The sequence below is a fragment of the Canis lupus genome, chromosome 20 (genome assembly GCF_011100685.1).
Source record: "Canis lupus familiaris isolate Mischka breed German Shepherd chromosome 20, alternate assembly UU_Cfam_GSD_1.0, whole genome shotgun sequence".
NCBI lineage: Eukaryota > Metazoa > Chordata > Mammalia > Carnivora > Canidae > Canis > Canis lupus.
In genome coordinates this window covers 629,882-642,745 of record NC_049241.1, presented here as the reverse complement: position 1 = coordinate 642,745, position 12,864 = coordinate 629,882, and the positions used below count along the sequence as shown (strand labels likewise).

Below are 12,864 nucleotides of genomic sequence, written 5' to 3'. Positions count from 1 at the left end.
CCACATTTTGTCGAAACGGACATTTGAATGGTCCTACCTTTTGACTCTTGTGAATGTTCTACTATGAACATTCATAGACAGATTTCTGTGAGGACATGTTTTCAGTTCTCGTGTGTGTGTGTGTGTGTGTGTGTGTGTGTATATATATATATATAATTTTTTAAGACTTTATTTGAGGGACAGAGAGCATGAGTATGGAGAGGGGCAAAGGGAGAGGAAGAAGCAGACTCCCCACTAAGCAGAAAGCCTGATGCAGGACTCTATCCCAGGACCCTGGGATCATGACCTGAACCGAAGGCAGATGCTTAAACAACCGAGCCACCCAGTACCATTGGGCATATATTTAGAAATAAAATTCCAACAATCAATTTTTAAGTGAAATAATAAACTTAAAGAATAATACTAAATAAAAATCTGCCACAATCATGGCAGACACTGACCATGTATGTTGGGGTCTCCCAAGCAGGAATCTCTGCTCATAGGGCTGATGTGGGACCACCCAGTGTGGGCAGCTGCATCTGGCCAGTCCACCAGTAGTGCCTGGGAGGCCCAGAGGGACCCTGCCACCCCCATGGTGATTCTGTGGCTCTTCCCCCATTTGTTGATAGAACCCACTGCCATTTTCCCAACCCTAAGCTGCTCCTTTGCCCACTGTGGGTCCCATGGCCTATCACGTGCATCAGCACAGGGGTGCAGGGCACCCCCACCACAGGAACTCTCCAGGCCACACTCCCCTGGCTGTGGGGTTGAGGGCTGAGACCAGAAACTTGTGAACTGGTCTGGCCAGCTCTCCTGGGCTCATGCCCAGAGGTGGATGGCCAGAGAGCCCACAAGCAGCACACACACAGCCCACCCACCCAGGTGCTGGGGGGCTCATGCAGGTCCTCATGCACCTGGGACAACAGCAGAGAGCATGTCCTGGGTGTCAGGACCAACTTTCCTCCAACCAAAGTGCCCCTTGTAGGAGTGGTAGTCCTCCCCAAGGATACATGATGCATTCAGTTTTAACCTTTTTTTTTTTTTTTTTTTTTAAATCCTTCACTTTCAGTGCCTTAACTGGTAAGTGATCCTACAGCTGGCGCGGTGCTACTTTGCTTTTGCCCTCCTTTGCTATATGGATGTGGTAGTGGTGGTGGAGGGGTTTTCATCATCGTTCTATTTCTTATCAGGGTAACTGGGATAAAAAGATACCTTTTCCCTACTAGTTCTCTTTAGATATAAAAATTGTTGGGTCACAATCTTTTCTCCTCAACTAGATCTCACCAATTTACAGGAATGCAAAGACCTAAGGGACATACTGCTCAGCATTGATCCTCAGACTACCATGCATATCACCTGCATGTTTGTCAGAAATGCAGATTCTAGGAGGGATTCCAGTGCACACGGAGTCTAAGGAGCACTTCATTACTGGAGAAGTGACCTGGCTTCTTCAACAGCCAGACTGCAGGAGGACAAGATAGAGAGGAAACCTATAGATTGAAAGGAATTTAACAACGCAACTAATTGCAGAGCATGATATATTTGGATTCTAATTCAGACTAAGTCTAGAAACTCCATTTATGGATTATAGATATTTAATATTAAGGATTACTGTTTTTTTTAATGTGATGATGGTATTGTGATTATATAATAGAGTCCATATCTTTTTAGAGGTATCTACTGGAATATTTACAGATGAAATGATACATGCCTGGAATTTGCTAAGAAATACTATGGGAGATGAAGAAGTTGGTGGGTCTAGGTAAAGGGAGATGGGCTTTGAGTTGATCACTACTGAAGCTGGTGATGGGATCCTGGGGATTCATGATACTATTCTCTCTACTTTTGTACATTTGTATGTATGAAATTTTCTTAGAGCTGTTGGGATGAATTACAGAAGTTATAACAAGTTTTTGAAAGCTAACAAGAAAGATGATCTCTTCATAAATACCTAAGAATATATAGTCAGAAAGCTTAGTATACTTGTATTAAAAAAAGAAAAACAAAAAAAGCAGACACCACCAAATATGAATAAAGACCAAGCAAAGAAAAGAGTTACCACATTCCTGCAGAAATAGCAGCAAAAAAAAAAACCAAAAACAAAAACAAAAACAAAAAGCAAAACAAAACAAACAAACAAAAAAACCCAAAAACAAACAAACAAATTTGAAATGGAGAAAGCAGAGTAGGAGCACCATGAATCTGTCTCCCCACTAGACAATGATTGTACTTGCAGAATCTGATATAGCCATTTTGGAACTCTAGAGCCTATTGAAAGCTTGTAACTTCATGGGAAGTCTTGGACAGTAATGGTGGTTAGAGCCATTTCAGCCCTAAGCATAGTAACACTTACCTAGCCACTACTCCCAGCCATGTGGCAGGCAAGCTGTTCAGGTTTTCTGGAGCAGCTAGGACACAGCCTACTGGAGCTAGGGTGGGCAAAAAAGGACCTTGTCCAAATGTTGGGGATCTCTGCTCTGATCCCTGATTGGTGCTTTCGACCACAGAGGTACAGACAAATAGGCCGGCAGCTGTTGTTTCATTTCCCTTCATTGTTTCAAGCCACCCCTAGCCCCACTTGACTTCCAGGGGATTTAAAAGGCTAGTGTCCTTTTTCCTCCCTTCATTTTGGCTTTTTTCCCTTTGGAGAGCCAGACTTTAAAGACCAAAGACATACAAATCAACAGCATATATGGGAAAAATTAGAAAGTGACCATGCATGCCCAGGGAAAGTCTCAGAAAAGACCTAAGTGTATACCACAGGATGGTTCTCAAGACAGAGACAGCCCACAGGTTTCAAAGGGAAACAATACACATGGAGTAGGAAAATGAAAAATTCTCTAGGATTCAAAGGCTTATCTGAGTAGGGAGAAGACAGAATCAGTGATCTTGAAGATAGGACACTGGAAACTATCAAGGCTGAGAAACAGGAAGAAAAACGTTGAAAAAAGGAAGCAAACAGACCGTAAGGAATTAGTGGGACATCATCAAGAGCACAAATACATGTATCATGGGAGTCCCAGAAGAAGAGAAAAGGGGGCAGAAAGATTTGAAGACTAATGGATGAAAATTCGAAAATTTGATGAAAGACATGAATATAAACATCCAAGAAGCTCAAGAAACTCCCAAGTAAGAGGAAACCAAAGAGCCCCACACTGAGACATTATTATAATCAAACTATCACAGGATAATGAAAAGCCAAAGCTGAGAAGTTTGAAAGTTGCAAGAGAGGAGCAAATCATTGTATACAGAAGATCTTCAAGAAGATCATCAGCAGATTTTTCCTTAGAAACTTTGGAGGTCAGGGGCAGCCCTGGTGGCTCAGAGATTTAGCACTGCCTTCAGCCCAGGGCGCAATCCTGGAGACCTGGGATTGAGTCCCATGTCAGGCTCCCTGTGTGGAGCCTGCTTCTCCCTCTGCCTGTGTCTCTACTTCCCTCTGTCTGTCTGTCTGTCTCTCTCATAAATAAATAAATAAATAAATAAATAAATAAATAAATAAATAAATAAATAAGGTCTTAAAATTTTTTTAAAAGAAACTTTGGAGGTCAGAAGATAGTGGACTGACATAGTCAAAGTGCTCAGAGAAAAAACTTAACTAAGCATTCTATATCTGGCATAACTGTCCTTTAAATGTGAGGGACTGGGACGCCTGGGTGGCTTAGTGGTTGGGCGTCTGCCTTCAGCCCAGGGCATGATCCTGGAGACCCCGGATCAAGTCCCACGTCAGGCTCCGTGCATGGAGCCTGCTTCTCCCTCTGCCTGTGTCTCTGCCTGCCTCTCTCTGTGTGTCTCTCATGAGTAAATAAATAAAATCTTAAAAAAAAAATAAAAGGGAGAAGCTAAGACTCTCCCCAATGAACAAATGTAAAGGAGTTCATTGCCACTAGACCTGCCCTCCGAGAAATACTCAGGGGAGTCCTGCAGTGAAGTGAAAGGAAATCAGACAGTAAAGCCATATGACATTAAAAATCTCAATAAAGGTATAATGTGGGCAATTTTAAAAGCTAGTAAAAGTGTAACTCTGTAGGTTTTGTAACTGTACTCTCTGTTTTCTACATGATTTAAGAGACTAATACACTTAAAAGAATTTTTAATGTTTTAGAGCACACAATGTATGGAAATACGAGCTTGTGACATCAGCAACAAAAGGATGAAGATGGAACTGTAAGGGAGCAGAGTTTTTGTATGTTATTGAAGTTAAGGTGGTATAGATTCAAATTTGAGTGTGGTAACCACAAAGAAAATAGCTATAGAATATCCACAAAAGGAAAAGAGAAAGGAATTCAAACATTTCACTACAATCAACTAACCACAAAGAAAACAGTATTGCAGGGCATGAGGAACAAAAACTATAAGGCATATAGTAAACAAAATTACAATGACAGAAGTCCCACCATATTATTAATTACTTTACTATAAATGGGCTAAGTGCGCTCTCTCTCTCACTCTCTCTCTCTCTCTCTCTTTTTTTATGAAGGGCTAAACTCTCCAATCAAAAGACTGAGACTGGCAGAATGGATAACACATGATTCAACTGTATGCTGTCTACAAGAGACTCACTTGAGATCCAAAGACACAAACAGGTCAAGAGTGAAAGGATGGGGAAAGATATTCATGCAAATAGCAAACCAGAAGAGAGAGCAAGGGTAGCAATATTAGGATTAGACAGAAAAATTTACAGGAGACAAAGAAGAACATTATATATTAATATCCAATACAATAAGAAAGTATAATAATTATAAGCATTTATGTACCTAATAACAGAATACCAAAATATACGAAGCAAAAACTGACAGATGGAAGAGAGAATTAATTCTACAATGACAGAGGCCTCAATATCCCCCTTGCAATAGTAGAAGAACAAGCAGATGAGATAAGGAAACAGGACTGAAGCATCAAATACACCATCTGGATGTAACAGGCATACACAGAAAACTCTACCCGACAACAGAGGTATACACTCTCAAGTGTGGATGGGGCATTTTTAGGATGTCCCAAACATTAGGGCCTCGAACTAAGTTTCAATAGATTTTAAAAAGATAGGCATTATACAAAGTATCTTCTCTGCCAACAACTGGACAAAGTTAGGAATTGTTAACAAAAGCAAAACTGGAAGATTTCACAAAGTTGTAGAAACTAAAGAACATATTTTTCAGCAACCAATGGACCAAAGAAGAAATCATAAGGGAAATTAGAAAGAAACCAACAAACAGGGATCCCTGGGTAGCTCAGCAGTTTAGCACCTGCCTTCGGCCTAGGGTGTGATCCTGGAGACCCAGGATCAAGTCCCACATCAGGCTCCCTGCATGGAGCCTGCTTCTCCCTCTGCCTGTGTCTCTGCCTCTCTTTCTGTGTTTCTCATGAATAAATAAATAAAATCTTTAAAAAAAACATAGATGAAGAATACAACAGAGCAATACTTACAGGGCACATAGCAAAACTTACAGTGCTAGGGGAGAATTTACGACTATAAAGAAAGAGAAAGATCTCAAACCAACAACCTGACTTTACAACTTAAGGAACTTCTAGAAAAAGAAGAAATTCAACCTGAAACTAGCTAATGAAAGGAAGGGATTTTTACAAAAATTGGAGGAGAAAAACAAAGTAGAGAATAGAGAATCAGTTTTTCAGTAAGATCGATATAATTGACAAACCCTTAGCTTGATAGACTAAGGAAAGGAAGACTGAAGTTACTAAAATAAGAATGAAAGTGGGAACATCACTACTGATCCTACAGAAATGAGAAGGATTAGGAGAGAGTACTTTCAACAACTGTGTGCCTCCAAACTGGACAATTGACAAATTCCTAGAAACACAAAAGCCACCAAGTAGAAATAGAAAATCTGAATAGTCCTATCTATACCTAGTAAGGAGATTGAATCAGTAATCAAAAATCTAATACCAATCCTTTTTAAACTTTTCCAAAAAAATTAAAGAGGAGGGAACACCTCCTAATTCATTCTATGAGAAGAGCATAACCATGATACCAAAGCCAGTCAAAAGACACTTACAATAAAAAAAAAAAAAAACTACAGACCAACGTCTCTGATGAACATTCATGCAAAAAAGTCAACACATGCTCTGCTAGATCCTGGCTGGCATTTAGGATTCTGGAGGAAACAGGTGACAGACCTGTGAACACACAGAATTCAGCCAAATATTAGAATGATTATACTGTACTTATATTAGAAGGATTAGAAGCAAGTGGGACTTATTCTGGAATGCAAGGATGTATTATCAATCAAGGTAATACACCACATTAACCGAATAAAGGAGAAATACCATGTGATCATCTCAATTGATACAGAAAAGGGATTTGACAAACACAAAATAGCAAAATAGGGATGGGAGGAAACTACCTCCATATTATAAAAGCCATATACGAAAAGCCCACAGCAACATCATACTCAGTGGCCAAAGACAGAAAGATTTTCCTCTAAGATCGGATGGTAAGGATGCTTGCATTCACCACTTCTATTCAACATAGTACTGGAAGTTCTACCAGAGTGATTAAGTAAGGAAAAGAAAGAAAAGAAATCCAAGTTGGGAAAGAAGAAGTAAAATCATCTGTTTGCAAATGATATAATCTTCTATGTAGAAAACCCTAAAGACTCTACCACAAAGCTGTTGGAATTAAATAAATTTAGCGAAGTAGCAGGATACAAAGTCAGCAAAATCAGCTATCGTTCTATACACTAATAATGAGCACTCTGGAAGGAAAAATGAAAACAGTCCCATTTACAATAGCATCCAAACAACTCCACTTGCAATAGCATCCTAAAGTTAAAAACAGAAATACCGTGTGCTCCAGCAATTACACTTTTGGAAATAATACCCAGAGGAATTGAAAGCAGAGTCTTGAAGAAGCATTTGTGTACTCATGATTGCAGCAGCAGTATTCACAGGGGCTACAGTGTGGAAGCAACCCAAGTGTGCATGGTGGACGAATGGATGAACAAGATGTGGTCAAGACATAAATGGAATATACCTAACTGTAGAAAGGAGGGAAACTCTGACACATGCCACCACACATGAACGAACCTTGAAGGCATTGAGTGAAAGAAGCCAGCTACTAAAAGTCAAATATTGTATGATCCCACTTCAGTGAGGTATTTGGAGTAGTCAAAACCTTTATGACAGAAAGCACAGTGGCTTTGCAGGGACCGAGGGGCAGGAGGACGGAGACCTCCTAGTTAACAAGGGTAGAGCTTCAGTTTTACGAGACAGGAAGAGCTGGGGCGTTGTACAGTGAGGATGGGGGCACAGCAACATCAACGTACTTAGTACCACTGAACCAACACAAGTGGTTAAGATGGTAAATTTCATGTTATGTGCCTTTTATCACACCAAAAAAGGAAAGAAAATGAAATAGAGACCCCTTTCACCCTCAAATACAAGAGTGATGCTCTGCTAGACCCCAGCTGGCATTTAGGTTCCTGGAGGAAACAGGTGACACATGCTTAGTTCTGGTTCCTTTATGGGTACCTGGCTTTTTTTTTTTTTTTTTTTTTTAAGTGAGGAGGGGCAGAGGGGGAGAGAGATTGGGAGAGAGAATCTTAAGCAAGCTCCATGCCCAGAGTCAGGGCTGGATCTCACAACACTGATACCATGACCTGAGCCAAAATCAAGAGCTGGATGCTTAACTGGCTGAGCCACCCAGGTGCCCTGTGGGTACCTGTCTTTTTGCTTGTTTTCCTCATCTGCCTCGGGATCGTGGCTTTTTTGGCTGACTCTTAAGCCCCACAGGACGGGCTCCCTGCCCGCAGGCCTGGCCTTTGTTTCAGCACAGGGAAGTGTTCATCCATCACTACACTGGCTTTTGCTCCTCCGTGTGTGGCCACCTCCTGGAATTCCTCCCATGTGCCCCCTGTCCACGGTCTCCCTGGGATCCTATCGCTTCATCTCCTTGTCCTCTCCCTCAGAGTTCTGGGAGCTGTTCCCAGCTTAACATTGTCTCCCTTGCCTACTCGACTGCCGGCTGTGTCCAGTCCTCCTTGTGGCCTTGATGCCCATGGGTGGTCTGCACCCAGTCTGCTCTGTGGCAGCAGGGCTGCAGCTTACTGGGAGAATTTAAGAGGTTTGTCCTGATTCTTCAGGATCCACTTTTACTTGGATTTCTCACACTCCTCCCTTAATGAATGTATTTTCTCATGTTTCCGGTGACATTTTCCTGCTTACTTGTCCTTTGTGCTTCAAGTCAGTGCAAGTCTAATACCAGGGATTTGAGAGGAGTTGTGCCATTTTGATGGTGTGTCCAGATGGAGCCTGGGCTGGAGGCGGATGTGCAGGCTGGTTTCCCCTGAGCCTTGGGGACTCAGGTCTGAGTGGCAGCCATAGTTGCAGGTGCATCACACGACTGCCAAGACTCAGCCCACACAAGATCTCACCTCAGCCAGAGGTCAGCACTGGCATGTGCCTTCTGCAGCTGGCATGTGGTGGGCTTTGCCCTGGGGGCCCCTGCTGCTGCAAGACTGATCTTCATCTCCACCTCTGGCTCATTGCGGTGAGGGGGTGTCTGTGTTCCTTCCTGTGCATTTTCCGACTTACTGGCTGGGCTGGGTTTTCCTGGAGGAAGGTTTGGATGGTTTCCAGGAACGGACTTAGGCTTAATTTCTCTTTTCTGTTCTTTTAGCCAATGTGTCAGAATCTGGGAGGGATTGGGTTGGGCTTTATCTCACTTGAGCAGCTCTGCTCTTTCTTCTGGCTCCCATCACCTCTGGCTGCTGGAAGTATTGAGCCAATGCTGGTGTTTGGGCTCTGCAGCTTCCCTTGGGCTGTTCTGGGGTCCTTGTGCTCCCTTCTGTATCCAGGGATCCATCTTCCTGGGCTGGGCTTCCTTGGCCCTCACTGGAGGGACTGTGCAGTGAGCATCTCAAATCACAGCAAGGTGGGCAGAGAATGAGGCTAGGACGCAGCACACAAAATCCAAGGAAGTGCTCACCCTTGGGGTCACACGTGCACCTCTCTAAACGTTGTGCCCTGGCTACCTCACGCACCTCACCCCAGTCCTCCCTGGCCAAGAATGAATGATGCTGTTCTCTCATCCAAGGAGGCAGGACATGACTCATCCTACAACCCTTATGCACCCAGTCAATGTAGAGAAGTAAGTGACAAAGTCAGCCTTCAAAAGTCCTCAACTTGCCAGGAAATATTGAGATTTAATTTACCTATAATAAAATACATCCATTTTGTGTGACATTTGATGAGATTTGACAGATTTACACACCTGTGTAAGGACCAGCATTATCAGGACAGAACATTTTCATCACCCCAAAAGTTTCCTCATGCCCCTTTGTATCAACTCCCTCTCCTGTCACAGCCACAGGTACCCAATGGGCTGATGTCTCCATTCATTTTCCCTTATGAGCAAACCTCTAAGGTGGCCTCTGGAGACACCTGCTTCCTCAAAGGTGTTACTGGAATGTGGGCTGAGCCCAGCAGCTTGCTTCTAGCCAGTGGAATGTGGGATGGGGTGTCACCTCTGCGCTTAGGGTACATGAGACCATGACCTCCGTCTTGCTAGCAGACTCATTCTCTTGGCTTTTTGGCTTGCATGCTTTGAAGGAACAAGCTGCTATTATCAGAGCTCATGTGGCAAGAGACTGAGGGTGGCCTCTGGCTTACAGCCAGCAAGGAATCAAATCAGCCACATGAATGAGCTTGGAAGTGGCTCCTTCCTCAAGTGCAGTTTTGGGATGACCACAGCCCACCTGCCACCTGGACAGCAATCCATGAAAGGTCCCACTGCAGAGGAGCCAGCCCAGCTGGGCCCAGATCCCTGATCCGCAGAAAGGGTGAAATAATAAATACGTGTTATATTAAGCCACCAAGCTTTGGGATGATTTGTTACGCAACTGATAACCAATATGGCTGGTTCTAGCACTGCAAATGAATGACATAGTAGGTCATCTTTGGTGCCTGGCTTCTTTCCCTCAGCATAATGTGTGTGGGGTTCAGCCACATTGTTGCCTGTGTTAATAGTTTTCTCCTTTTTTTTTTTTTTATTGCTGAGTAGATTTCTATGGTGTTTAATGGCTTCCTTACAAGTCCACACCCTAATCTCAAGACTCTGTGGATACAGTATATTACTTTGCAAGGGAGACCAAGGTGGTAGCTGCACTTAAGGTTGCAAACCAGCTGACCTGGAGATGGGGAGATGATCCTGGATTGCCTGGTGGGCCCAGTGTCATCACAAGGGTCCTTATAAATGGAAGAGGGAGGCAAGAAAGAGAGTCAAGGGTGACAGGGTGTGAGAAAGACTCAGCTGGCATTGCTGGTTTGAAAATAGAGGGGCCATGGTGGCCTCTGGAAGCTGGACAAGGTAACAAAAAGATCTCTCCAGAAAGACCCCCTGCTGATGCCTTGATTTCAGCCCAGTGATACCTATTTTGGAATTCTGGGCTCCAGACCTATAAGGGAATAAATTTGTTCTACAGCACTCTGCAGGGCAGCCCCGGTGGTGCTGCAGCCTAGGGTGTGATCCTGGAGACCCTGGATTGAGTCCCATGTCAGGCTCCCTGCATGGTGCCTGCTTCTCCCTCTGCCTGTGTCTCTGCCTCTCTCTCTCTCTCTCTCTCTGTGTGTCTCTATGAATAAATAAATAAATAAATAAATAATCTTTAAAAAAAAATAAGGCACTCTGCAGTCATTTGTTATAGCAGCAACAGACGTTTAATGCACACAGCTTGTCCACTCCCTTGCTGTGGACATATGGGATTTTTCTTTTTTTGTTGCTGTTTATTTTTTTTAAAGATTTATTTATTTATTTATGATAGACATAGAGAGAGCTCAACTCCTACACAGGAGGAGGGAGAAGCAGGCTCCATGCTGGGAGCCTGACGTGGGACTCGATCCCGGGACTCCAGGATCGCACCCTGGGCCAAAGGCAGGCGCTAAACCGCTGAGCCACCCAGGGATCCCCTTGTTGCTGTTTTTTAGGGATTTTATTTGTTTTAGAGAGAGAGAGAGTGACTGAGCAAACAAGATGAGCACAGGGAGGGGCGGGGGGGGGCGGAGAAAGAAAATTTTAGGCAGACTCTGCAAGGAGCACAGAGCCTGATGTGGGCTCAACCTCAAAGCCCTGAGAACATGACCTGAGCCTAAATCAAGAATCAGACACTTAACCAACTGAGCCACCCAGGTGCCCCCAGCATGTGGGCTGTTTCTAGTTCTTGCCCTATTATGAATAACTTTGCTGTGAAGAATTCTGGGCTTTGTGTGTGTGTATGTCTGTGTGGTCTCCAATACAGCCACTCTTTCTTCCAGTGTTGGAATAGATTTCTCATTTGCTGTTGTATAGGTTTTTGGATAGAGATTTCATCTTTAACAGCAGTTTTAGGTTCACAGCAAAATCGAGAAGGTACAGAGAATTCCCATATCCACTCCTCCCACCTCCCTCCTCCACCATCAACATATATTTGTTACAATCAGTGAACCTACAGCAGCACATAATTATCACCCAAAGTCCATAGTTTCCATGGGGGTCCACACTTAGTGCTGTTCCTTCCATAGGTTTGGACAAATGTATGACCTGTATGACAGGTTTCCATCATTAGGGGTATCATGCAGAGTCATTTCACTGCCCTAAATATCCTCTGCGCTCCACCTACTTACCTTGCCTCCCCCCAAACCCTGGCAATCCAATCTTTTGGATTTGGGCCATTCTAATAGGTGTATATAGTAGTATAGTTTTGAGCTGCAATTCCTTAATGACATCTGATGTTGAACATCTTTTCATATGTTTATTTGCCATCTGTATATATTATTTGATGATGTGTCTTTGGCCCTGTTCAGGTCTTTGGCCCACTTTTAAGTCAGATTGTTCACTTTTTTTTGAAGATTTTATTTATTTATTCATGACAGACACACAGAAAGAGAGGCAGAGACACAGGCAGAAGGAGAAGCAGGCTCCCTGCAGGGAGCCCGAGGTGGGACTTGATCCCAGGACCCTGGAGTCACACCCTGAGCTGAAGACAGATGCTCAACCGCTGAGCCACCCAGGCATCCTTTATGGTTAAAATTTAAGAGTTCTTTGTATATTTTGGATAATGGTTCTTTATCAGATACGTGTTTCACAAATATTTTCTTCCAGCCTGTGACTTGTCTTGTCATTCTCTTACCTTTCATAAAGCAGAATCATTAATGTTCATGGAGTCTAGTTTACCAATTCTTTCTTCATGGATTGTCACTTTGGGATTGCATCTAAAATTCACCAGACCCAAGGGCATCCTACGTTATCTTCCAGGAGTTTTATGGTTTTGCATTTTGTACTTCGGTCTATGATCCCTTTTGAGTTAGTTTTTTATGAAAGGTGTAAAGTCTGTGTCTAAATTCATTTTTTGCATGTGGATGTCCAGTTCTCCCAGCACCATTTGTTGAAAAGTCTCTCTTTGCTCTATTGCATAGACTTTGCTCCTCTGTCAGAGATCAGTTGACTGTATTTGTGTGAGTCTGTTCCTGAGCTCTCTATTCTGTTCCACTGATTTATTTGCCAGTAACACATCACTTGATTACTGTGGCTTCATCATAAGTCTTGAAGTTGGATAGTGTAAATCCTCCAACTTTGTTGTTCTTTAACAACATGTTGGCTCTTCTGGGTCTTTTGCCTCTCTGTATAAACTTTAGAATCAGTTCGTTGGTATCCACAAGATAACTTTCTGGGATGCTGATTGGGATTGCATTAAATCTATAGATCAAGTTGGGAGGAACTGATATCCTGACAATATTGAATCTTCTCACCTATATACATGAACTAGCTCTAACTCTTTGGTCCATCATCAGAATTTTATATTTTTCCTCATATAAATCTTGTACATATATTGTTAGTTTTATTTTTTATTTTTTAGAGGGAGAGAGAGTGTGCATGAGGTGGGGGGAGGGGCA

The 12,864-nt window shown here is 43.0% G+C and overlaps 1 protein-coding gene across 4 annotated transcripts in view; it reads right to left on the bottom strand.

Annotated features, from left to right (window-relative positions):
- CFAP100 (cilia and flagella associated protein 100) overlaps window positions 1-12,864 on the bottom strand; it is a 54,037-nt gene that overhangs the window by 4,101 nt on the left and 37,072 nt on the right. The gene's annotated exons all lie outside the window — the stretch shown is intronic.